We start from the raw sequence: 26,840 nt of genomic DNA, 5'->3' as shown, positions 1-26,840 counted from the left end.
GATGGAGGGGCCACTCCTCCATGGCCTTCTTTTTGCTCAAACTTTAGGCCCCAATAATAATGACAAGGAAGCTCTAGAAATGACAGAAGGCTTCCCGCCTGCCCAACGCTGTTCCAGGTGCTTTCATTCTGCACTATTCCCATGCCCACCTTACAGCTGGCTCCCGGTGGAGCCAGGAGGTGGTCTGACTCTGGTCCAGAGGTTGGCAGCCTCCCAGGTGGGAATCCAGTGAACCGGACCTGTTTACTCTCTCCCGTGGGGCAGGACTTGCGATCCTCCTCGGGTTTGCTGAGCCATTTGTGCCCCAGGCCTGTGGGCTCACCAGAGGCTTCTGCTAACATCAGCCCATGATTCAAAATATCCATCTACTGCGCTCCCCATGTGACGCTGGGCAAGTTAGTGATCTCTCAGAAGCCTTAGTTTCCCTCTCTGTAAAAGGGGGAGACACTTTTGCAAGGCTTATATGAAGTTATTCATGGAGTGGATAAAACGTTTAAGAGCAAAAACCCAGGATTGTCATTATTATCCTCATCGTCATCATCTAAGGCAGGGATCAGCAAACTTCCTCTTCAAGGCCAGACAGCAAATATTCTGCCTTTGCAGACCCTGCAGTCTCTGTCACCACTCAATTTTGTCTTTGTCTCTCCCAAAGCAGCCATAGACAATAAGCCAATGCCCGTGCCTGTGTTTCAATAAAACTTTATTTACAAAAACAGGTGAAGGGCCAGATTTGGCCCTGATCTAAGACCTTGAGGCTTGACTGCCAGCGTCCTGTAGCAGAAGGTGGAGCAGGGTCCAGGTCAGGTTTGGTGTGAAGTGCAAGCTGTCCGTGAGCATTTTAAGGGCAGGGGCTGATCTCCTTTGAGACCCCATCCTGGGTTCTCAGGAGCACATGGTTAGGGCAGAGTAAGTCTTTGTGGTTAAATGACTTTTTCCCTGATGTCCAGATACGCATGCTCTCAATCAGCTCAGTAGATGTTTGACGAAAATCTGGGGGGGTGATTAACACTGACAATGAGAATGCAGACAGGGTCAGCCCTGAGTGTGCCGTCCTGCTTCCCTGAAAAGCATCCTTGTGATGAGAGTCAACGTATTGTCTGTCTGTCCCCCGGCAGCCGGGACTCCAGCTTTATCCTTACACAGCTTCATTTAATTCTCATGAGAACGCTGTCATACTGGGACTATTATAATTACTCCAGTTGAACAGGGGGAAACTGGGGCTTGAGAGACAAGGCCTTGCAGCTGAAAAGGGCTGGGATTCAAACCTGAAACGTTCCGACTTCAAAGTCACGTTCTCTTCCACCCATTCCTGAGCCGACAGACAGCTGTCAGTGCTCAGCCCTTCTGCTCAGAACCCCCTTTTATAGGGCCCCCCCCCCGCTCTGTTCATGCCCCTCCTCCCTTCCTCATCCTGGCAACTTCCTGGTCCTCCCAGCCCGGCCCAGCCTTGCCCTGCCCTGCCTGGCTTGACTCAGTCTAGCCCTTCCTTGTGGGCTGCCAGGGGCCGCCTCCTGTCCTCCTGCCTGCCCGCCTGGCAGGTCTGGCAAGTGAGTGACTCACACACCTGGATCCACTGCACACCCAACGAGGGGAGCCCATGTACATGACCCCTGGGCTCCTGCTGGCCCTGTCAGCTGCGGCGACGACCAGACGGGACCCTTCCCTGCTGCTGGGGCCCACCCCCATCACCCGCGCTGCCTTCTTCCTTGGTGGGAATTGGACTGCACAGAATCCAGGTCAGGCTTTTGGTTTTTAAACATCTCTGTCCCTCGCTGAGTTGGAGGAGGACACTTTGGAGGTCACTGGGTGTGTCTGGGTCTCTGTTGCCGTTGACATCCTTGGGCTCCAGGCCCAGGGACACCCTGCTCCCTCCCAGGTGGTGGTGGGGCTTGGAATGCCTTGTGCTGGACTCAGGGAAGAGAACTCCGCTGGGAGCCTCAGTGGACATGACCTTGACCCTCGTGGCTACCTTGTGGGGCAGGTCAGGGCAACATGGGGGTGAGGAAAGCAGAGGGAGCCTGGCTGGGGCGTGTGTGCGGTGGGAACTTTCCCCAACTCCCTTCTTAGGGTCACAAAGTTTGATAGTTGCAGCTGGATAAGGCCTCAGAGGACACCTAGTTCAAAGGCATCATTTTACTGCTGGGAAAACTGAGGCTTGGAGGAGAGGGAGTGACTCAAGGTCACGTTGTGAATTGGTGGCGGAACAGGGGCTGGAAGCCAGAATCAGCTGCGCCTCCCCGCCCAGGGCTCCTTCCTGGCTCCTCAGCGCCTGTGCCTCTGTTTGTGCCCCTGGCCCACCTTGGTAGCCCTCTCGCGCCTCATCCTATCCTGGCTGTGTTAGGAGGGGGGAATGCATTGCACGCAATTTCACGGGTGTGATTTCATGGACTCACAGTTGGAAGCATTTGAAAGGTCACCCAGGCAGTCCTGGCCGTGAGTCTCCGACAGGTGGCTGTTTAGCCCCAGCTTGAATATCTCCGGTGATGGAGAACTCACTGCATTTGGAGGTGGCCTTTTCATTTGTGTGACCGCTGTCTGGCAAAGGCCGGTGTAATGCTTGCTGGGCACTTACTTGGTGCCAGGCGCTTTGCTAATGGAGTATATTACATGTACGAATGCATTTGATCCTCCCAACACTCCTATGAGGTAAGTTTTATTCTTATCATTCTTGTTTATAGCTGAAGAAACAGGCACAGAGAGGTTAGGTAACTTAAGATTTCACAGTTTGAACAAGGGGAGCTGAGATTTGAAGCCAGACTAGTCTGGTTCTAGAGTCCCACTGAGCCCTTAACTCCGTGACTTGGTCGCTGCTGGGTGATGATGAGGCTTCCTGGGGTGGGGAGTCCTGCTGGGCATGGTGAGGCCAAGGTTGGAATGGGGAATTTAGATGATTGTGTGCCCCTCTGGCTGACCTGCCGGGAGAGGGGCAAGGCTCAGAGAGGTGAGGTGACCTACTTGAGGTCACACAGCTAAGAGATGGCAGAGAGTCAGACTCTCCCTCTTGGCTCCTAACAGAGTGTGTGCCGCACCAGGCCGGCCCCTCCTCTGGGTAGCTTTTCCTCCAGAGGATCCTGGTACGTTTGGGGCAGAAGTGTCTGAGTGAGGCTGCCTCCCCAGCTTTTGGTTCCTGAATCAGGGTCTCCTGAGGCTTGTTTGGGGACTACCCTCTCTCTTCTATCCCCCTGAGGGCTGAGCTCTTCTGGGATTAATGCGACCAGCCCTCCAGCTGGGTCACCTCAGTTAGTGGGACTTTGGGAACTTCAGGGTGGTGACCGGTCTGGCCCCATTCACATCCGTACCACCTAGAAGATGAAAAGAGTCCCTGGTGTCTCCTTCCAGGGCTCCCTCCCTAGGACAGTCACGTGGGCAAGAGGCCCCCAGGGTGATTCCGTTCTGTCCTCTCCTCCTGATAATAATAATGATATTAACAGCGATATTGACTACTGGTCCTGCCACCATTGCTCCATTTCCATTTGTTGGACACTCACCACTTGCTAAGCTCTGAGTCAGGCAGCCCGCATGCCATAGTTTGTTCAGTCATTCTGAGAGCTCCCATTTCACAGATGAGGAAGCTGAGGCTCAGAGAGGTGAAGTCACTTGCCCAGGGTCACATAGCTGGCCAATGGCACTGAAATCATCAGCAGAAAGTTGAAAGCTCACATCATCCAAAGTTGCATGCTGAGTTCACGGTGCAGCCAGGGCCAGGGTCCAGCTTGGTTGACCCCAGATTTCAAGCTTTTCCTACTTGGCTCCTCTGGGCTGGGTTGCACTGCGGTGGGACTTGAGAAACATGGGTTCTGGTCGTGTTCTGCCTCTAAATACTACAGGACCTTGGGCAAGCCCCTCAGCCTGGGGGCCTGGGTCACCCCTATCCGGGTGCAGGAGCTGATCATTTCTTTCCTGTGATCTCACCGAGGGCTGTGAATTATAGTCACAGCTGGGAATGCCTTAAAAACCTTGACACAGGGAGTTCCCTGGTGGCCTAGTGCTTAGGATTCTGGGTTTTCACTGCAGTGGCCTGGATTCAACCCCTGGCTGGGGAACGAGATCCCTCAAGCCGCACTGTGTGGCCAAAAACAAACAAAGAACAACAAAACAAAACAAAACAGCAAAGCTTGACACAGTATGCATGCAGACAATTAGTGTGAAGAGAGGTAATTACCCAAGCAGCATCTCCAGTCCCCTCTGTGCCTGGGACAGCCTTGACATGGAATCCCCACCACCACCTTGGGATGCAGGAACACAAGCCCGGCTCTACAGCTGAGAAGCTGAGGCTCAGGGAGGGGAAGCCACTCACTTGAGGTCACAGGACCAGTAGGTAGGGAAGCAGGGATTTGACCTCAGAAGTGAACCCCCCATCACGATGAGAGACAGCTCCTTGGGGATGGGGATGTCCCAGGGTACCCGGGCTTGGAGCAGTGAGCGGGTTTGGAGACATCGACCCTTTGGCCTCAAGGGGGTCAGACTCACAAGAGCAGGGTCCCAGGAGCTTAGCAGGTGGGTTCAAGGCAGGCGGGGCGGTGCTGCCATGAGGTGAATCCCTGGCTCCCCTGCTCAGGCCTCTCCCACTTGGCCCTTCAGCAGAATGACAGGGACCTCCCCTCCCCCATCCTTCCTTGTCTCAGGGACAGAGGCAGTCCTTGTTCCAAGGGGACAGGAAAACAGGGAGCACTCCTGAGCCATTCCGGGACCTGCCCTGAAGGTAACCCTGATTCCTCCTCCTGGCCCAGCTCAGCCCAGCTCAGCCACTGCAGAGAGTCGTCTGATGCCCCAGCAGAGGGAGGGACGCATCGGGGTTAGGTCGCACTTCTGCCCACCTCTTCCTTCCCCATCTTTCCCTCTTCCCTACTTTTCCTCCTGAGCAGTGTCGTAATTAACTCTGATAACCATTCATTCTATCTGATAAGAGGGGTTCCAATATCGTGGCTTGTTTGAGACTGGCTGGGGTGGGTGAGGGGACCCCAGGCTGGGAGCCAGGAGGCTGCCACTTCTCCCACTCCATTCTTCATGCCTGGTGCAACCTTGAGCAAATCCTTTGCCCTCTTTGGGCCTCAGTTTCCCCTTCTGTGAAAGGAGGGGTTTGGCTTGGATCATCCCTAAGGGCCCTGCCAGCTTTGAAAGTCTCTGACTTGCTTGAATGGATGGCCGCGAGGTGCCCTCTGAGCTCCCTGCCAGCTCTCTCTCCTCCCCACGTGGCCCCGGGAGCACAGGAATGCAGGGGAGGCTCCCGTTTGCTTCTGATACATGGGGACTGGCAAAGATGGGAGTAAGCTCCATAAAAACCCGCTCCTACTCTGTCTGGCCAATTTTTGGAATAAACCCAGGGTGCCAGTGTTTGTCTGACTACAGGGGAGAGACTGCCTGAGGCCCTTTCCACCTTGTTGTTTGTGGAAAAAGTATGGACGTTGGGGTCAGACTTGGGTTCAAATCCCAGCTCTGTCCTTCCTGATGGTGTGAACTTGGGCGGGCTGCTTGGTCTCAGTTATTGCATTTGAAAAGGAAGATAATAATACTGAACTCACTGAGACGTTATGAGGGTTATGAGTTCTCCCAGGCAGAGCACTTGGCCCAGCGAATAGTAGATGCTCAATAAAGGAGAGGACAGGTCCCTGGCACCAGTGCCATCTGATACCTCATGGCTCCAGGATGACAGGACGCCTTGTCCGGGATCTCAGTGTCACATTCCATGCAGAGGAGCGGATGTCTCCAGGTGTGATAGGGATGATATGGTCCTAGTTCTAGTCTTTCCTCTTCCTCTTTCTTAAAGTTGCTCTGGAAACTACAAAACTGGGCCACATGCCTCAATGCCTGCTCTCCTGGGGCCGCTGGGTTTCTTCACCCCCCCGGGAACCCTGGGCTCCAGCCAAGGCATAGTGGGGAGGGGGGCAGCCTGCTGCACACTGACCTCACCCCCACATCTGGCTGGCTGGCTCAAACGACTGATCAGAATTCATAAAGTATAAGGATTCATGGGTCAGGGTGAGATCTCTCCAACGAACTAGAGAACGAGCCCCCTAAAACTCAAGGCTCCTGGGGAGTGCTCCAGAATTCCGAGAGCGCACCCAGGGAAAGGGTTGGAGCTGACTTCAACCAAAGCCCAGGGTCTGGCACAGCTGTATTCCTCGGCCCAGCCCTGGAGCCACAGGGCAGGCAGCTCACTGAAGATGGCGCATCGTATGGCTGCCCCTGACTCAGGGACATGCGTTTGGGGATGGAGCAGATGAAATTCCCTGGCGAAGTGGTGGTTTCTGGGAAGGGGGAACGTGCCTGATAAGGCTACGTGCTGCTATCTCAAAGCTCATTACCCAAAAGACATTTCTTTTTTCCTTCCCCTAAAAATCAGCACAATCTTCTCTGCTTTTCCTGGAATCCTGGATGGGGGATTTTCTAGTTAGTAGAGAAACCGTATCCAGCTTCTTCCTGCTTCACCCAGGGGGTGAGTGGTTTTTTTCCTGTAGTTTTTCAATTGTATTCATCCATCCGTTTGTCCATCCATCCATCTATCCATGGGTCCATCCATCCAAAGACTGCTTATTGAGTGTCCGCTCTGTGCCAGACACTACATTCTAGAGATACAACTCTGTGCAAAACAGACCTCCTATCCTTAGGGAGATGATAGTATAGCAGGGGTGACAGACAATTTAGGCAATATAGTACCCGGGGTGCTATGGCCTTACCTATTTATCAGTTTCCTTATCTGTTGCATGGGATGGTAACTGTACCTATCTCCTGGTATTGTGAAGATTCGATGAGATAATACAGGTAAAGAGTTGGCCCAGTGCCTGGCATGTAGTAAAGTGCTCAGTAAGTGTTAGCTGTGATAATAACAGTGCTCATGAGCATGATAAAGACGATGATGATTCAGATCACCTAAAACAGTGCCTGGCACTGACTAGCGACCATGCACATCCGTAAGTTGTTCTGGGCAGCAGCAGGTAATAGGGGAATGGTGACCAAGGGCAGGCCCCGAGCCAGCTTCTCAGGGTGGGGCAGTCCATGAGCTAATCGTCTCAACAAAGGGGCCGAGGGTGCTGGCCATGCCATCTGGCGGCAGGGTGTGTGGGTCTGAGGGCTTTTCGGGGGAGCTTGAGCCAACGCAGCTGCCTCTCTGGTTGGCCCAGTTAGGAGTTGGTTATGAAGCGTCTTAGGGTGAAATCAGCCATGAGACCAGGTGCTGTAGACTGCCTTCGCAGGGCTGGAGCAGGCTATCTGGAAAGTTCCCAGAAGCTGAGAGAGGGCAGGGCAGCCAAGGGCAGCAGAGGTGGGGATGAACCCCTGCATTGGGGGCTCAGCAGGGGCAGGCTAGGGATGAAATTCTAGGGGGAGCAGCCATAAGTGGTCAGGGGGTCCCTGGTGGTCCCCCATGGGGCTGATGAGGGTTGAGGATGGCAGTCTTATTCACCACTGTACCCCCAGCTCCTGGAACATTGCCAGGAAAACCTTAGGCACTTAACTGGGGAGTATTAGTTGAATGCATGCTGTATGATCAGGCCACCCAAGACGGCTGTTCTCTTGCTCTCCATACATCCCCGGCTACACCAGTCCCTGCTTCACCTACACCCTACTCACAGGACTGACCTTTCCTCTTAATCATAGAGCCTAATCTGTAAATGTCTACATACTTGCCCCCTGGCCCAGCTAGTGATTGTTCTAATCTTTAGATTAGATTTCCGATTTTATCGGTTTCCCTGGTAACCGATGAGCCATCCTGATGTAAGTTCCCCCTATAACTAGTAACCTCTTCCCCCCAAACCCTGGAAGCAAAGACGGCGGCCATGTCCTGCCTACCGTCCGCCGCGCATGGAAGGGTGTCGCTCCAGGACCTTGTTTCAGACATGTAAGCTCCCCCATCAATTAAACCATTAACGTCTCTGTTGCTGACTCCAGGCTCTTTCTTCGGTCTTGAGGCTGGGCTAGTACAGGGCTGGCAGGCCTATGGGGTGCAGCCCAACACACGCCAAGACGCTGTTGGGATGGTCTGGTTTAACTATCATGCTGGTTTACCTGTAGGAAGCAGTGGTTCTGGAACCCACAAGAGTGGGTGCAAACCCTGGTACCCCTACTTACCAGCTCTGTGGGACCTTGAATAAGACATTTCCCCTTTCTGAGCCTCAGTTTCCTCATCTGCAAAATAAGAATTGCAACATCAGCCTTGAGGATTGTTGGGTAGACAGGAGATGGTGAAAGGATTTAGAAGTGACAGCTGTTGTCATTTTCCACACAGAGTTGTGAGCCAGGACTGTGGGATTGGGCTGGTGGGGATGGAGTGTCTGCTGAACCCCACATTGTGATGTTTTGGGGAGGTGTGGTAGCTGGAGTCAGATAGACCTAGAATCCATTGCTTACTTGCTGTGTGACCTTAGGTGGCCTACTTACCTCTCTGTGCCTAAGTTCATCATGTGAAAAAAAGGGGATCTTGAAAGCAGCCATTCTACAGAGTTCTTGCAAGAGTAAATGGGGTCATACATGAAGAGCACAGGGCCTGGCATGTCCCTCAGTAAAGGGGGATTTACTGCCCAGTAAAGGGGGCTGGCTTTATCATTGGTGGCCATCCGGGAGGAATGGGGTGAAAAGCCTTTGTGAGCGTGAATGTGAGATACGGTGAGGGACTCTGCATTTCATCCGAGGGAAGGGGCTCAGGTCCCTCCCTGATGTGTTGGGAATCCCAGCCCGCTGTGTCTCTGCTGACATATTGTGTAGGTGAACAGAACCATCCTGGTGAAGGCTTTGAGGTCCCAGAAGTTGCTTGTTTCCAGGAGAAAACCTAGGAAACCCATTTGGCTTAATCTCTTGGGTGATCTTAACCCGAGGCCACAGGGTAGGGGGGAAGGAGCAGATTCTGGATTTAAATCCCCGCTCCTCTACTCTCCCACTGTGTGACCCTGGGCAAGTCACTTAACCTCTCTGGGTCTGTTTCTGTATTCATAAAACTGGACAAAACCACCTTCCTTGCAGGATTCTCTGGAGGCCGAGCACACAGTGGGCCTCTGTAAAGGGGAGTGATTTGTGCAGTCTCCACGGAGGGCGAGGGAGTAGATGTTAATGAACGCTGGGGCTGGTCCAAAAATCCAGTCTATAAAACTCCTGCCTGCAGCTTCTGGTGCGTTGCTAATGGGAGTTTATGTGAAGGACACAGCGGGATAAGGGCCCATTGTTTCCAGTGGGGACGGTTTTATGACTCTTAGAAAGCGTCTTTCATCTGGGAGACCAGGGAGCTTATGGAACCTCCCAGCCCTGGGCGGTGAAACTGGGGGATGCTGAAGGTTTCTGGGGCCGGTGCCAGGCTGCAGTCACGGCCAGGCCCTCCTGCTGACAGGGGCTAAGGCCTCCCTGGAGTGTCACTGCAGCGTCAGGCTGGCAGCCGTCGTGCCTCCCTTTCCCCAGGCCTAGGACCTTCTCTCCTGGAGACCTTCTGTCGGATCCCCAGTGCCCAGCCTGGTCTGCTTGGCAAGGCTGGAGGCTCACTGGGTCTGCCGGGTTCCCTTTCTGCTCCCCCTCCTCAGCGGCCGGTGCCATATCCTCTTCATTCTTACGGCAGCTTCTAGAATAGGCTTTGGACTCTGTCTGCTGTCAGCTGACCGGCAACTCTCATTGCTTGGGAGGCTTGCCTGGCACCCTGAGCCCTGGGTAGGGGCAGTAACCTGATGCCAGGAAGCGAAGACCTTGTCTCTCTGTCCTTTCTGGCTCCTTGGCCAGGTCCCAGGCAGAGAAATCCAACCTCCCCTTGGCTCCGCAGACAGCCCCAAGTCCTCTGCCTGCTTATCCCCAGCGGAGGCTGCAGATACCCCAAGGAGTAGGTGAGGCTGGCTTCCTAGTGTAGACTGGGCTGGCACACGGGGCCGGTGGGGATGGGCTGATGGGCAGAGGATCTTTACATGTTTGCAACTGCCTCTGATGGCCCAGGCTGCGATTTTTCCCTTTTCCGTTTCATCTTTTCCATTTTGGGAGATACAGAAAGGCTAGAGCAGGATGTTTGGATACATGAATTGGTCCCAGAATCCCCCCTCATCCTGCACCAAGATGGTAGCCATGGGCAGTGGGCACCACTCTCCTTTTATCATATGAATAAAAATCCACTCAGGTGAGTGCAGTGAAGGGGGGTTGTCTCTGTAAGGACACAACAGTTCACTCAGATGGACATTCAAGGCTAGGACAGAATATTGTGCCTCAGTTTCCTCATCTGTAAAACAGGGATAAAAGTACCTACTTTACAGGGTTGCTGTGAGGATTAAATGAATTAATACATGAAAGTGATTAAACAGAGCCCAGTACAGAGTGTTATGGAGGAATCTGCTATTATTATTGCTATTATTTTTGCTAGGGCTAGGTGATCCCTGCCTCACTGTCTTTTTCTCCCACTTTACTTTTTTTGTTGTTGTTGTTGGTGTTTTTGTTTTTCTATGGCGTTTCTGATCTCCCAGAACCTCAGCTTGAACTTGGCTGTCGTTTGTTGCAGCATGATTGCCAGCTCCGGCTGTGCACCATCTTTCAGGTTCAGCGTCCGTGGTCATTTGACTGACTCAGCCTCTCAGCTCTCCAATGCCAAATTCTTGGGTGAGACGAGCTGATAGGCCCCGCTTTGGTCAGATGTTCACCCTGTTGTCCAATCAGGTGCACTGGGGAATAGGTTGCTGTCACGGCACGTGGAGGGGCACGCGTCCTGGCACGTCCAGTCCGGCCTCTTCAGAGGCTCTATCAGAACGGCAGAAGAACTGTGAACAGCGGTTTGGTGCTTTTTCTGTCAATCCACAGGAGCGTTCCGTGTTTCTAAGTGTTCAGGACAAGTTTTCAGAACTCCTGCTGCTGGCACTTGGAGCCTGCTTGGCTCACAAATTATTGGTCCATTTAAAATTTGAAATAGTTGTCAATATTAAAAATCAGGGGATTTCTTATGGAAATCTGGATTTCTAGCTTCTCTTGGGAAAAACAATAAGAAAGCTTCATAGTACACAGTGACTCATCTTCTAGAACTGGGTGGTGACTGCCCCTTTTATCTGGGGCAGTGCTTTCCAGGCCTCCAACCTTGAGACATAGTGTCAGTGGTCATGTTCAGCCTGCTTCTCCCATTTTCATCTCCTGCCTGACCCCCTAGGTCCTGGAATTTGCTACCTTACTCCATATGCTGGCTCTTTCCCAGGGAAGGGAACTGCGTAAAGAACAAGAAAAATTATGTAGCTTTTCAAAATTTTGGAATATATACATGAGCCCAGTTTTGTGTTAAATAGTTCACAAATATTACCTCATTTAATCCTCTAAACAACCTCATAAGGTAGGTATTATTACTTTCACCTATACTATATAGATCGTGAAACTGAGGCTCAGAGAATTAAGCAACTTGCTCTATATTAGCACGGGCCATCTGACTTTAGAAATGACTTTAAGCTTACAGAAAAGCTGCAAGTACAATACGACTTTCCCTCTGAGGCGTTTGAAAGGAAACTGCTGATGTGACGTTCCTTCTCTTTGGATATGTAGTATGTGTTTCCTACAAACAAGGACATGCTCCTATACAACCATGATACAACCATCAAAGTCAGGAAATTCACATCATACATTACTACCACCTAACCCTCACACCCTATTCAAGTTTTGCCGATTGTCCCCATAATGTCCTTTACAGGCGAAGGATGGAGTTCAGACCTCATGCTGCATCTGGTTGTCGAGTCTCTTTGGTTTCCTTCAATCTGGAAAAGTTCCTTGGTCTTTCCTTGATTTTTGTGACCTTGGCACTTTAGAAGACATTTGGAGAAATGTCCCTCCATTTGGGTTTGTTTGATGTTTACTTGTGATTATGTGAGTTGTGCATATTTGGCAGGAAGATCATGAAGTGATATTGTGTCTTTCTCAGCGAATCACATCAGGAGACTCATGATGTCAAAATATCCCCCAGCTGGTCATGGTAACCCAATCTGACCACTTGGGTGAGAAGGTAACTGCCAAGTTTCTCTACTGTAAAGTTGCTCTTTCCCCCTTTGTGGTTAATAAGTATTTTGTGAGGAAGTACTTTAAGACTCTGCGAATAGCATTCTTAGCTTTCAATTTATTCACTTACTTATTTATATCAGTATAAACTCTTGGTTTCCAATTGTATTTAATGGAATGTAAATCCTTATAATCATCATTTATTTTGATGCTCAGATTGCCCTTGATTTGGCTAGTGGAAGCCTCTTTGAGTTGGCTTCTGTGTCCTTTTGCTATGTTTCCGTCATTTCTTGAGCAATTTATTAATTTCTGGCCCAACAGTACGTTTCAGGCACAGCTTGTGCTTCCTCTGGAATCAGCCATTTCTCCAAGGAGCTCTGGTTCCTTTTAACAGAGAATGGTAATGGCCGCACCGCGTGGCATGCAGGATCTTAGTTCCCCGACCAGGGATCGAACCCATGCCCCCTGCAGTGGAAGCGCAGAGTCTTAACCACTGGACCACCAGGGAAGTCTCAGAGAATGGTATTTAGAAACCATGATCTGACTGCTAAGTGTGTTCATTGTCATTGGGTGTCCCTGCTCCCAGGCCCTTTTGGTGGACAGAGCTATGAGCTCACACCCAAATCTCCAATTCCAGTCCAACACCACAGGGTTCATTCTACTTTTCTCCCTTTTCATATTTGTATTCCCTTCTCCAACAGTGTTTGGAGTTGAACTCTTGACAACCACTATACTAAGCTGCCTCTCATCAATAATACTTATGATCGTTTATGATAATATAGTATCAAATAGCATATTTATCTAATTTTGTTGGTGAGATGTTGAAAAATCTCTGTTAGACTATATTAGTCTTCTATCCTTTCAAAATCCTATGGGATAGAAGAGGGCAAAAGGATTATTGCTCTTTTACAGGCATTGGGACCAAGTGGAAGCGGTTGAAGGCTGTTCTCAGGGTCCTATGGAGAGCGTGGGGTGCAGAGCCCTGTCCTGTGTCTGTGTCCAGCCCACTGGACAAGAGTGTCCATCACCCCCAATGGTTGTTTTGGGAGAACTTTGAGACTACATCCCCAAGAGAAAGAGCTGCTCAGACTGTCCTCTCCCTTACACCAGGGCCCGTAAAGTGGTAGCTCAGAAAATCAAGTTTCCTTCTTCACCTGAGCCCCCCAAACCGCCTCTAGCTGTGTGTTTCCCCACACATGGCAGGTCTTGAGTTATGAGGAAACTGGGAGGTGGTGGGGAGATTGCTCAGTGCATCGCAGCTGCCTTCAAAATGCCCGTCCTACTGAACAGGGACAGCAGTGTTACTAAAAGAGAGTTTCATTTTGGTAAGACAGATTATGTCGTCCTCATTCATAATCAAAATGCGATCCAGCCTCTCTTAGATAAGAGCCTGTTCATGATTGGTTTGACGATACAGGAAATAATACGGACTAGCTGCTTTCTGCACACTTTCCATTCATACTGCCTGTGCAAGGGTGGTAGCTGGACTTGGGAAGTCCACTTTCCCATCTACCCTCCTCCTTTTTGATCTACTACAAGCCTGGGCCGACGGAAGCAGGGCCAGGCTGGGAGGCAGAGGCAGAAGCCCTGGGTTCCCATCCTCACTTTGCAACCAGCTTGCTAGGCAACCTTGGCTACGTCACTTAGCCTCTCGGACCAATGGAAAATACCACCATGCCCTCCCTCCCTCCCTTCCTCTTTCCCAGGTCAGCAGGAGAGACCAGGGAGAACAGAGGCCCGGTCCCATCCAGATGTATCATCCATGATTATGCTTACACAATAGATCCCGCACCACCAGAATGCTCAGCGAGGGGGACATTCTGGTTAATTGAATGTTCTGGGACATGGAAACGTTCCCAGAAATCCTTTTTGTTCCTTTTGTGGCTATTGAAACCCATTTGTTCAACTATTTAGCAAATATTTGTCTCGTGCTTATGCTCCATCAGGCTCTGTCCCAGGTGCTGGGGATTCCAGCATGAATGAGATAGCGGAGTCCCAGCTCCTGAGGACTCACAGTTCGGGGGAAGACATGGGGCAAATACCCTCCACAACACGGTAGGATGGGTGCATGGAGGAGGGGACCGTAGGATGCTATGGGAGCCCAGGAGCCCAGTCTTGGGGCACTAGAGAACAGATCATTGAGAAGGTGTTATCTATGTGGAGAGCATCAAAAAGCCACAGTGTCTGGGGGATGGAGCAGTAATGGCGTTTCATGCAGAGGGAACAGCATAGGCACAGACCCAGTGAAACGCCTTGTACATTCATTCGTGCTGTGGAGCTTAGCATGTGAGGCTGGGCAGGCGAGAGAGAAGGGGTGTATGCGTGTCAGGAGAGCAAGATGGTGGAGAGAGCAAGAATGCAGGAGAATTGGGCTGGGCTGGGGCCTGGCCTGACCTAGAAGGTGAGGGCTGCAGGCTCATTTATTCTCGAGTATGTGTTTCATGATGTGATTTTTTTTTTTTTCTCATACAGTATAAGTAGAATGTAAATGGAAAATGAAATGAGAACACTAATCCACAGAGGAGGGGCCTCAAGGTCAAATGGATGACACAGGACTGGGAGGAATGGTGACAAGTGGAAGGACACAGCTCTTTCTAAGGGGCCACCGCTCCTTGGGGCCTATAGAGTGTGGCCATGGGGGCCTGGCATTACCAGATCGTCAGATGTGTTAAGAGAAGCCAGCAATCTGGCAATGGATGGGAAATCTCTCAATTGTTAAATGTTGGTAGCTAATTAACAATAATAAAATCACTGCGGGCAAAACAAAATGCTTCTGCAGGCTCTATTTGTTCTATGAGCTGGTAGTTTGCAACCCTGGATCCAGAAGTTTCTATTGATAAGGGTTTGAGGGTGTCCACTTGGTATGCCCCTAACCTGTGCTGGGCTCTGGGGGCACAAAGGGGGCCTGAGGTATGGCCGCTGCCCTCAAGCTGGAGACAGTTCGAGTCATTACATGCCCAGAATCAACTAACAGAAACAAAAGCGCTAATGGAAGCAACTAACCAAAGCATGACGTGCTGTAGAGCTCAGAGGGAGAGGTGTTGGGGAACAGAGGCCATGTGGGGCGGCTTCCGGGAGATTCTGGGCCTTCTGATCGTTCTGGGAGGGAGGGTAGACCTTAGCGCAACCAAACAGGGGGCAGGCATTCCAGACTGGAGGACTCAGGAGGGCTCAGGCCCAGGAGGGAAACAACTATAGCCAGGGAGGGGGGCTGGAAGAGGTCTGAAAGGCTGCAAATGCAGGTCCAGGGACTTGTACTTTTTCTATGCCAGCAGGACCCGAATATCTTAATTCTGGTCCAAGGCTTAATACCATGAGCCCCGAGGTCACTGGAGGGACATCTGAAGATGTTCCTGCTGCTTGCCTGGCATTCCAGAAACTTTCCTCCCTGCTGTCACGGCCATTGTTTATTCTTCCCTGGAATGGACAATCCAGCAGGGCAGGGGCCTTGCCTGTTTTGTTCACTGATGTCTCTTGCGTACCTAGAATGATGTCTGGAACGTAGTAAGTGCTCAGCAAACATTTACTGGCTGCACACTGTGAGCCCAGGGTTGCCCTAGGCTTGCGGGTTAGGATGACTTTATGAACAACTCTTAGGACAAGCTCTATGGGGCTTATGTTCTTGTGTGGAGATGGACAATAAACAAGCAAACCTATCAATGAATAAGATGATTTCAGAGAGCGTGGACTGGTGTGGCTTGCCTCGCTGCACTGTAGTGGCCTGTTATCCGTGTCTCCTCCTAGCCTAGGAGAGCCGAAGGGGCAGGGCCGGGGTCTGTCTGGTTCCTTGTTTCATTCCTAGCCCCTGAGGCTGGTGCCTGCCAAACTGGGAGTAGTTAAAAGAAAAAATGGTTTTGCTGGCTGTAGGAAAGAACGAACACAGGCCAACACAGACTCCAGGCTACATACACCTGTGCCCTTTGGAGGCTGCAGAACTCATTATTATCAAGCCAGGAGTAATTGCTGATAAGCCTGAGGGTGAATTTCTTTGCATATAGGGAGGTAGCAGGGCAGTGTTTAATAACAACAGGGATCATCTTAATTAATGAGCTGATAACTGTAATTAACTGCATCATATCCGGAGGCCCTCTTTGGAATTCTGAGAGGGAGTAACTAGGGTTTGGCAGCTTTGGGTACTGGAAGGGAGGGGCATGCTAGGATCTCGGTTCCACCACTTCCTTGCTGGGTGGGCTTTGGCAAGTTACAGCTCTGAGCCTCCGTTTCCTCATCAAGAAAACGGAGCTACATGGCAGGGCGGTTGCTAGTTCAAAGCCCTCAATGCCTGCAGCTGCCAGGATTATGGTTCCTGAGGTTATTATGGGAAACCAGGGTGCAGGGCTGATGTAAGGCGTCAGGAGGGTTCTCTGCGGCAGGGGCTCGGTGGGGGCCCATCGCAGGTCTGGGTTTTCCTCTGGGACCAACCCAGGCATCCCTCACCCTTCTGGGGTAGCCCTGGGCAAGCTCCTATAAGTGAGGGAGAAGCAAGCAGCCGGCGCGGGCCCGGGACCTTTCCAAGGGAGAAGCGGGGAAAGGGGAGGGGACACGGGGTGGGGGGGATGAAGGAGTGGGGAGCCCTGTGAGACCTGGGGGGTCTTGCCCCAGCCCCTGCGGGCGTCGGTTTCCCCACCCGTGTGGCGAGAGGCTGGGTGGGCGGGAGGGATGGAAGCCCTCCTCCGGCAGCGGGGTGGGGGCCGGTTGGGGGAGCTCCCGGCCTTCCGGGGGTCGCCGGGCGCGGCGGCCTGGCCAGCAGGGGTTAAGCGGTGACTTCAGCCGCGGCGAGCAGGCCGGCGGGCCGGGCTGGCAGGCGGGCGGGCGGGGGCGGCGCCGCGTCGCGTTGTGCGCGGCGGCTGGACCAGGCCGCTCGGCGGCGGCGGCGGCGGCGGGCGCACCCCGGACCGGGCCGTGACCTCGCGGGCGGCGCGCGGCGCGGCCATTGGCTCGGGCGGCGGCGGGCCGGGCGGCTGGGGCGCGGGGCTGGGCCGGCCCGGCCATGGGCGCCCGCGGCCGCCGGGGCAGCTGAGGTGCGGGCGGCCGCCGGCGCCTTTGTGAGCGGCGCGGACAACAAAGGCGCGGCCGAGCGGCCGGAGCCGGTGAGTGCGGCCCGCGGGGCGCGGGGCCGGGCGGGGGGCTCCGCGATCCCCGAGACCCCGCCAGGGTGTCCGTGTGGCTCCGGGTCTCTCAGGGGCCGTGGGCGTCCCTGTGCGAGTGTCGCCGAGTCCAGGGTCTCGGTCTCCGGCGTGGTCCTGGTCTCCGCTCGTGCGTGATCCTTGTGTCCCCGATTCTCCGGGGGAGAGTCTCTCCCGGAGCCCGGGTCTCCTTCGTGTGCCCGGTTGTGTATGCGAGTGTGTATCTCAGTGTCTCTGGGGGTGAGGTCCCGGAGCTGGGGTTTCCTCTCTGTGTGTCCTGTGACATTGGAGCGATTGTATTACGTGTGTGTGTGTGTGTGTGTGTGTGTGTGTCCCCTCCCCCCATGGGAGACTCCGTGTCCCTTGGGTGTCGCATCCCTCTGCATGACTCCTGTCTGGCTTTTGTGCATCTGTGTGTGTGTGTGTGACCTCTGCAGGTTCTGGCAGGGACAGTTTGGAAATCCCCCCACCCCCACCCTGGGCTTCACTTTCCCTTTGGTTCATCCAGGCCTTCAGGTCCTGCTGTCACTGTGGTTCAGCTCCCCCCTGCACTGACCTGAGGGTCCCTGGGATTAAGTGGAGTCAGGGATGCTCTTCTCGCCTCTGCTCTGGGCCCGCCTCTCCCACCCTGGACCCCTGCCCAGAGACTGGACAGGGGCGGCCTCCTGGAGGAGGGGAGTGTGGGAGGAGAGGATGCCCTGGTCAGCCGGAAGGCCACGGCCACAGAACCCGGTCAGGCCTGGACACTCCTGGAGACAGAAAAGTGTGTCCGGGACAGGCTCTGTGAGGATGAAGACCAGCCTCCTGGGCCTCCGGGGGTGGTCTTTGAGAGGGAGGCCAGGCCTGATGTAGGGGAGTCTGGGGAGAGTTCTTCCTCCCTCTTCCACGCTGGGGTCCTGGGGCAGGGGGTCAGGAAGCTTCCTTTAGCCTTGAGAGCCTGAGGACCACAGCAGGGAGGTGGTAGGGGTGGGCCACCCTGCCCATGGGCTCTGGAGCTAAGACTTTGCCTCAGAGGCCTTGGCCTTCCCGAGGGCTTCAGTCCGGGGAAGTCATGCTCCGCCTGCTGAAGCCCCATCTGTTCCTCCTCGGATGCTGGGGAGAGAGGATAGGTCGTGCAGGCTTATTAACATGCTCAGGTCTTCTCTGCAGGCCCTGCCTGAATGGCCCTGAGCTGCAGCATCCATCCGTCCTTCTGTCTCTCCACCCAGCACTATGCCCCACAGTGTCCAGGCCTCGGGTATATAAATTGGAAAGGAGGGCACAGTCTGTATATCTCCAAGCTCCCTGTGGCTGGGTTAAAACTTCTCGGGATGGAGCTCTTCTTCTGGCTTGTGAGGCCTCGGGTTGTGCCTGCGTCTTTCTTACTTTGCTCCATCGCACTTGCCTTTCCGAGTTCCCCTGCTCCTTCCTCTTCCACCAGAGAGCTGTTGCCTTAGCTGGTCCCATCCTTCCGCTCTTCGCTTCTCACTCAGGGATCTCCTCCTCTCTGGGCAGCCAGGCTGGCTCCAGAATGCCTGTTCGTGATGCTCTTAGAGCCCTCACTGCGGTCGGGGTGGGTTTTTACCCCTCCCAGTGGACTATAAGCCTTCGAGAGTAGGGCCCATGTCTGTCTTGATCACCAGCGCCTGACACACAGTAGGTGCTCAGTAAATGGTTGCTGATTATGTGGATGCCCAGGAACTAATGGTTCCTAAATTGTCCTGTTTCACAGGTTAGCTCTGAAGGAGTCTGGGGAGGGGGAAACTTGGTGGACTTCTTGGGACCCAGGTACCAGGTTCGTTTAAGAGGAAGGCCTACTGTTATTTAAATAAATAGTAAATTAACAGATAAATCAACAGTAAATTAAAAGCTCTTTATGGAACCCGGTACGTGCCAGGTGCTGGGCTAGCTGGTGCATATATGTCATCTTTTAGATGGTGGGAAGGAGCAGAGTGGAAAGAATATAATCTTCTTAGATAAGTTTTTTTTTTTTTTTTAATTTATTTAATTTATTTATTTTTGGCTGCGTTGGGTCTTCGTTGCTGTGTGCGGGCTTTCTTTAGTTGCAGTGAGCGGGGGCTACTCTTCATCGCAGTGCGCGGGCCTCTCACTATCGTGGCCTCTCTTGTTGCGGAGCACAGGCTCCAGATGCGCAGGCTCAGTAGTTGTGGCGCACAGGCTTAGTTGCTCCGTGGCATGTGGGATCTTCCCGGACCAGGGCTCGAACCCGTGTCCCCTGCATTGGCAGGCAGATTCTTAACCACTGCGCCACCAGGGAAGCCCTTAGATAAGTTTTAAAAAGATAAAGTGGGTGATATATACTGCATATATGTGTATGATAATAGTACCTTAGATTTATGTTGCTCTTTCATGTCTGCTGTCTTTTTTTTTTTTTAATAAATTTATTTGTTTATTTATTTATTTATTTATTTTATTTTTGGCTGTGTTGGGTCTTCGTTTCTGTGCGAGGGCTTTCTCTAGTTGCGGCAAGCGGGGGCCACTCTTCATCGCGGTGCGCGGGCCTCTCACCATCGCGGCCTCTCCCGTTGCAGAGCACAGGCTCCAGACGCGCAGGCTCAGCAGTTGTGGCTCACGGGCTTAGTTGCTCCGTGGCATGTGGGATCTTCCCAGACCAGGGCTCGAACCCGTGTCCCCTGCATTGGCAGGCAGATTCTTAACCACTGCGCCACCAGGGAAGCCCATCTGCTGTCTTTTTGTTTCTACAACCACCCTGATAATTAGGCAGTGAAGACGGGCTCATACCCATTTTACAGATGAGGAAGATGAAGCACAGCATTTAAGTGACTGCCGAAGGTCACAGTCAGTGAAGGACTCAAGCCTGGGTCTCCCTGACCGCCCAGTCCTTGCTTTCTTCTGCAAGCTTGTCTTTAGTATCTTTGGATTCTCATCTGCTGTCCTTGCCCTCAAGTCCAGGAAAGACAGTCAAACTCATAAACAATGGAGTAGGCCAAAGTTCTCTTTCCTCCCCCACTGTGCCACCTGGGCCCCAGCTCAGCTCCTTTCTTGCCGTGTGTCCCTGAGGAGTTCCTTGGTCTCTCTTTGCCTCAATGGAGGGCATTTGAGTCGCCTTCCTTTGGGGTCCTAGTCTAACGAGCTCCCAGGAGTGACCTGTCCTCACACAGCCTGTGCCTGGCCCCGGGCAGTGGTGTGCTGGAGTCTGTACTGAAGAATGAGATCTGATTGCTAAATTTTAGGCGTTTTGTGAGTTGGCTGTTAACCTGCAAGTTTATAGTATGTAAACTAGCTGTAGTATATAAATTTATAATTAAATAAATTATACCAAAAACAAGGGTAATAAGTACTCAGAATACAGTACTTCCTGATTATTTCACTGTTTTTCACAGTTACCTATGTATTTGTGATTATTTATATCTTTTGTGTGTGTGTGTGTGTGTATATATATATAGTATAGATAGATCCTTTTATATGTGTCTGTATGTGTGTGTGTATATACATATATATACACACATACAGATCTTCCTCAACTTCTGATGGGTCCTCATAAACCCATTGTTAGTTGAAAATATTGTAAGTTGAAAATACCATAAGTCGAGGGAATTCCCTGGCAGTCCAGTGGTTAGGACTTGGTGCTTTCACTGCCAGGGCCTGGGTTCAATCCCTGGTTGGGGAACTAGGATCCCGCAAGCCGTGAGGTGCGGCCAATAAATAAATAAATAAATAAATAAAATGTTAAAAAAAAGAAAATCTCATAAGTGGAAACTGCATTTAATACACCTAACCTACCGAACATCATAGCTTAGCCTCGCCTACATTGAACGTGCTCAGAACACTCCCATTAGCCTACAGTTGGGCAAAATCACCTAACACAAAGCCTGTTGTATAATAAAGTATTGAATATCTCACACAATTTATTGAACACTGTACTGAAAGTGAGAAACAGAATGGCTGTCTGGGTGCACAATGGTTGTAAGCGTATCGACTGTTTACCCTGGTGACTGCACGGCTGGCTGGGAGCTGCAGCTTGCTGCCCTGCCCTGCCCTGCGTCACAAGAGTGTTGTACTGCATGTCACCAGCCCGGGAAAAGATCCAAATTCAAAATTCCAAGTACAGTTTCCACTGAATGCGTATTGCTTTCACACCATCATAAAGTTGAAAAATTGTAAGTTGAACCTTTGTAAGTCGGGGATGTAATGTACATATGGGTGTGCTCCTGTCCATCCCTTCCCAACTCTGTTCAGCGGTCTCACCTTGTAGCTTCAAAGTGGCCACAGTGAGAGCATTTATACCACAGAAATTGGAAAACGCTGCAGGTGTCCCAGTTCTCCCCCTCTGTGGAGAACCAGCTGTTAAACATTTACCAGCACACCATGGGGATCTAGCAGTGAGCTCCCTGAGCACAGCCCCTCCCTGGAGCTTGCATTCTCATGTGACAACACTCCAGGGCTGGTTCAGGGTCGTCACAGTGAGAGTGGCAGCTGCTGGGCTGGGTCTGCTATGATGGTAGGGTTATAAGTGGCCCTCAAATGAGCTCTCCACTCCAGAAACTGAGTTATCTTCCCATGCACCAAGAAGAGGGGACGTGGGATGAGGATAAGTTTCAGTTAATTGAGAGCCTGCTTTGCCATTGATTGAAAAACCACATTCAAGATGACTCAGGTATCTGGGAGGCAAAGTGGTTGGGGTGCCTGAGGAGAGACTGTGGATGAGTCAAATAGCTCGGGGCTGGTGAAGGTGTGATGGCCGGGACTCGGGTGGCTAGAGCTGTCTGGGGGTGGCTTAGGCAACAGTGGAAAGGAGCCATCCATATGGATTCAGGGGCAGAGTAGAGTCAGACTGTTGAATGGGCAGGCTGTAGCTCTTGTACAGTCTGAGAGCCCTGGTTGGGAGAGGGGCATGAACACAGTTACATACAGCGGGAGTGTGTGCAGAGTGTACCAGAAGAATGGGTGGGGAGAGGGCAAGGGTCTGGGTGGAAGGAACAGCATGTGCAAAGGCTCGGAGGCACGAGCTGTTGGAAGTTCAGTCTGGCTCAGGTGTCAGGTGAACCAGGAGTCTGCAGAGCTGGTGGCAGAGCAGGGGAAATCCTGAACCTTTCTCAAGTCAGAGCGCACAGCATCATCTGGGTACCAGCAAAGGAACGCTGCCAGACCTCTTCTGCCAGGGGCATCGTGCTCTGCGGATCACCCCCTCCCCTGAAAATCTTTAAGTTTTCCGGGTAGTTTCTTGTTATCCTCAAGCTTGCTGCTGCTGCAGCCCTAGCATCTGTGGCTGGTGGATTCATTAAAAAAATTCCATTTTAATATCAGGCCAAAAAAATACAGAATTGGGAAGGTGGGTCTGCTGCCCTCCCACCACCCCAAAGATAAAAGTAACGGTTATTTAGGTTATCCAGTATTTTGATTACCTCTGCTACTTCTGCCCTTCATTTAGACAGATAATTGGGAGCTTGTTTGTTTAAAAACAACTCATGTTACTTTAATGCCTGTATGTGGCAGACATTTTTCATGCATCAATTCATTTAATTCCCACACTGATCCTGCAGGTGGGTACTATTATCCCATCTTATAGATAAGGAAACTGAGTCTTAAAGAGGTTGAGTGACTTTCCCAAGGCCACAGTATAAGTGGCAGGATTCGAACCAGGTGGGCCCTGAGCTCTTTCTACAGTCCCCCTTTGTTCTGTTTTCCCCTTTGCCCTTTGAGGAGGGGAGGAAGAGAAGATTCGACACATGTCTGGAATCTCAAAACACTCAGCCCTTCCTCGTTGGAAGTGAATGTGTGTTTTCTCTCCCATCTAGCTGGGTTCATCACCCTGTGGTTTAGGGTCAAGGCCTAGAATAGAACTCGGTGCCCAGATGGACCGCTAGTCCTGGTGTCTGGAAAGTGCTCATATAATGGCTTGTGTTTATGGAGAGTGCTCATTGTAATAGCTCATATTGACGGAGTGGCAGGCTCATCGGCGGGTGCGGGGCTCGCAGGAGTTCGTTTGGTCCTTGGCAGTCCTGACAAGTGGACTGTATCATCAGCTCCGTTTTACAGCTCAGGTAAGTTATCTTGCCTGCCCGGAGACACGTAGCGCGGAGGAGCGAAAGCAGCGCTGCTTGACCTTGTTCTGTTTGCCCAGAGCCCCAGCTCTCAACCCTGTGTCCTGGAGCCGTGCCACCCCTTCCAGGGCCTGGCCTCTCTGTGCCTCTGACAGACCCTGGCAGCGGGTTCCACATGCCGTGGGAACTCGGGGCGGGCAATCGATCGCTTGGCCAGCAGTGCAGGTTGTGCCCACCCCTTGGTCAGAGGCTGGTGCTGAGCGACGAGCTTTACCTTTTCCTGACCTGTCTGTGGAGAGAGAACCCCCTGCCAAGCGGCTCGTCTTTCCACTGACCTGTTGGGAGGGTGGCCTTGGCCCCGGCCTCACCACCACCTCGTTGCAGGGACATCGCCAGTGCGGGGCAGTGCAGGTGGCTTGGGGTGACCCCTGTCCATGACTGCACATTGGGCCTGAGGCGAGGTGGCATTTCTGGGTCTGGACCCCCTCCTACTTGAGAGCCTGGCCTCTGCAGGACCCCCCTCCCAGCGGCTTCCTGATTGGTATGCATCCCTGAATTCCAGCCCTGAGCACGCGAGGCGAGGCGGGAACCAGCTCCCATCACTGCCCTCTCTTCATTGTTTGAAGTGGGCAGACTTGGAGCGAGCTTTAAAAATACGGGCTTTTTATTCAATGTCCCTAGAAAAACAATGGTTTAAATTAAGTAGAGGAATAACCGTCTGTGGAAATCGAAGAAAAATATTCCGGAACTCAGACATTACCCAGAACCTTTGAATTTCTTTTAAAATAAGGGTTTATTTTACTTTAAATTATGCGTGTATTATGTGATCATTGAAAAAAACTTGGAATATACAGGGAGAAGAAGATTGAAATACCCCTTGTTGCGCCACCTGAAGACAGCCTGTCTCAGTATTGCAGTGTATAACATTCATTTATTCAGCGATTCATCTGATCACTTGGCAAGTACCAATTTAGGGCCCACAAAGGGCTGGGTCTGTGCTGGGCGTGAAGGGGGCGCAGGTAAATGGTACCCTGCTTCCTGCTAGACCTCTTTCTTTTTTTTTCTTTTTTTTTTGGCTGCACCGCGTGGCAGGTGGGATCTTAGTTTCCTGACCAGGGATTGAACCTGTGCCCCCTGCAGTGGAAGTGCGGAGTCTTAACCACAACGGCCAGGGAAGTCCCTGCTGGGCCTCTTTCTATGCTGGACCTTGGGTAACTCACTTGGCCCCTCTGTATCTCAGTTTTCTCATCTGTAAAAAGGGTGTAATACAAGTACACTGCTCAAGACAGTGCCTGGCCCACTGTCCTGGCAGAATTGGTGGTTCTTACCACAGTGACCAGGCCAATTGTAAGTAGCCTTGCCCTTGTGGATCTTATGTGATGGCGGAGGAGACAAAAGCCAGACAAACGAGTTAAAGTAACCGCATGTCATGGAATTAGTCCTGCCAAGGAAACAACCTAATGTGGTAGGATGGGAATAGCAGGGGCTGGGGGAAGGCTGTTGGGAGAGGAGGGGGTGTACGTGGGGGTTAGTGGTGCAGAATTCGTCAGCTGGAGGTGGTGAGGAGGGCCCCTCTGAGGAGAGGCATTTAAGCTGAGTCCCAAATGACGAGGGAGGACCCCCCTCCCCCTCCCCCTGCAAAGAGCAGATGGAAACGTGTTCCAGGCAGGTGCACAGCACATGCAAAGGCCCTGAGGTCAGAATGATCTTGGCTGGTCTGAGCAGGAGAAAGCCCAGGGCTTGCAGCGGCCAAGGCGGGGAGGGCAGTATAAGGAGATGCTGTGGAGGGCCCTGTGGATCAAGGCAAGCAGTTAGGATGGCTAATCCAGGTGCAGCAGGAAGCCATCAACAGTTTCTTTTTAGTTTCCTGTAAATACCTTTATTCATGAAATACAATCCCAAGATTCCAGCTATAAATAGCTCTGGAAAGAAATTTATGTTTTCTTCAGATAATTTATTCAGAAATAACTGAGTGCCTATGACGGGGAAGCACTGGAGTAGATGCTGGAGGGTGAGGGATGGACTCATAGATGAGAAAGGGGAGGCCTCGCCCGCAGGTGACTGGTGACTGTGTGCCTGCATCCCGTCCCGCTGACCCCTCCCACAGCCTGCTGGAGCCTTGTGGGCCCCGACTCACCTCAGGAAGGGACCCTCTGGCTGCAGGAGGAGAACCGGCTGTGGGCACCCGGGTGGACTTGGGCCCGGAGGAAAGGCTCGGGCAGCTCGGGTATGAGAGGTGACCATGGAGCTGGAGAGAAGACTTAGAGAAAGAATCGGCTGGAATTGCTGGTGGATTGGTCACAGGGGCTGAGGGAAAGAGAGGAATCAAGAGGAGCCAAGACTTCTAGAATCTTCTTTTGAGTGTCTACGTGGGTGGTGGTGTCATTACAAAAAGGTGGTTCCGAGGGGGTTGAGAGCATGGCTTTGGAGAATCCAGGAATCCAGCTGGGGACAGGTTCACGTTGAGAGGCTGGCTTAGAAGTCCACAGGAGAGGTGGGGGCCCCTTGGCTGGGTGTCATTAGCATATAGATGGCGCAGGTGGGACCACCCGGAGGCCAGGTGGAGGAGGAGGATCCAGGAGAGGAGGCCGAGGAGGGGCAGCCAGGGTGCTCGGAGGAGAAGGGAGGGAGAGTGGGGTCTCTGGGAAGCCGCCACGCCACACCACGGGGCCTGTTGCAGAAGAGAGCTGGTGGGCCACAGGGCTGCAGGCCGTTGAGAGTGGAAGTAAGACCAGACAGAAACACGGAAGCAGTTTGGGCCTTTATAAAGGCACTTTTGGAGGGGGGATGGGGCTGGAATCTGCAGTGGGAGTGGCTGGGACGGGAGGGGAGCAAGGAGAGACAGCGTGTGCGTGTGCGGACAGCGCTGAGATGTTGGCCAGGCAAAGGGGGGTTGGAAAAAGATGTCTCGGGTGGAGGGGAAGTGGGGGGACCCAGGAGAGTGGTTTGTGCTGGTGGCCAGGACTGCTCCGAGAGGGGACAAGACACAGGGGGCAGCTACGGGAACCGGATCTTTAGGCAAATGAGAGAGGGTGGTACCCGGTGTGATGATGTGGGAGTGGGGGGGAGGCATTGGCCCTTGATGGGAGCCGGGATGCTCTTAGGAAATGGGAGAAGATGGGATAGATTTGGATTATACATGAGGAGAAGTTGGGGACAGTCCCATCTGATGGCCTCATGTTTCTCAATGAAACCCGGACCAGAGGACGGTGAGGTAAGGGCCCCCCAAGATTTCTCCCCCTGGGAGAGGTCATTCTGCCGCCACTAAAGGAACAGGCAGAGATGGCTGGGTCCCCACAATGACAGAAGCAGCCTCAGCCCGCCCTTGTATAGACAGAAAGGATCAGAGAGGTCAGTGGTTGGTCTGAGATGGCACACAGGGGCTAAGCCCTCATTCCCGACTCAGTGGGGCTCACGTTCTCAGGGGCACTGGGCCTCTGGGGTGTGTGTCCCGTGCCAGCAGACGGGGGCAGCATCCAAGCCAGTTGGGAGGGTGGTGTCAAGGACACTCGGACCCTGCAGCAGGAGCTCAGCGCCCCGTGTCACGCCCGTCTCCCACTTTTCTTCCCCAGAGGTCAAGTGCAAGGAACTCACCTCTTCGTGCCAGGCACTGAACTGAGCACTCTGGGAGGATTAGCTCACTGAGTCCTCACGGTAAGTGAGGTGCGGGTGCTGTTATTGTTATCTACAGCGGGGAGAGGGGTCCTGAGAGGTGAAATACCACCCAGCAAGCCTGTGCCGGCCACAAAAGGGGGGTGAGGGTCCGCACCCAGCGAGTCCGGCTGCT

General features: G+C 52.6%; 1 protein-coding gene across 5 annotated transcripts in view; it reads left to right on the top strand.

Annotated features, from left to right (window-relative positions):
- Positions 1-1,720: 1,720 nt before the first annotated feature.
- ARHGEF10L (Rho guanine nucleotide exchange factor 10 like) overlaps positions 1,721-26,840 on the top strand; it is a 160,483-nt gene continuing 135,363 nt past the window's right edge. For 2 of the 5 annotated variants that reach the window (XM_061184860.1, XM_061184855.1), the window contains exon 1: positions 16,912-17,012. The gene's annotated coding sequence lies outside the window, so the exon portion shown is untranslated. Of the gene's footprint in view, positions 1,737-16,911; positions 17,013-26,691; positions 26,708-26,840 lie in introns of those variants that run through there. The other 3 variants (XM_061184859.1, XM_061184861.1, XM_061184857.1) reach the window with 3 other exon arrangements.

Source organism: Eubalaena glacialis, chromosome 3, assembly GCF_028564815.1.
Source record: "Eubalaena glacialis isolate mEubGla1 chromosome 3, mEubGla1.1.hap2.+ XY, whole genome shotgun sequence".
NCBI classification, from domain to species: Eukaryota; Metazoa; Chordata; class Mammalia; order Artiodactyla; family Balaenidae; genus Eubalaena; species Eubalaena glacialis.
Note: the sequence above shows the minus strand (reverse complement) of the source record. Positions and strands in the feature narration are given on the sequence as shown.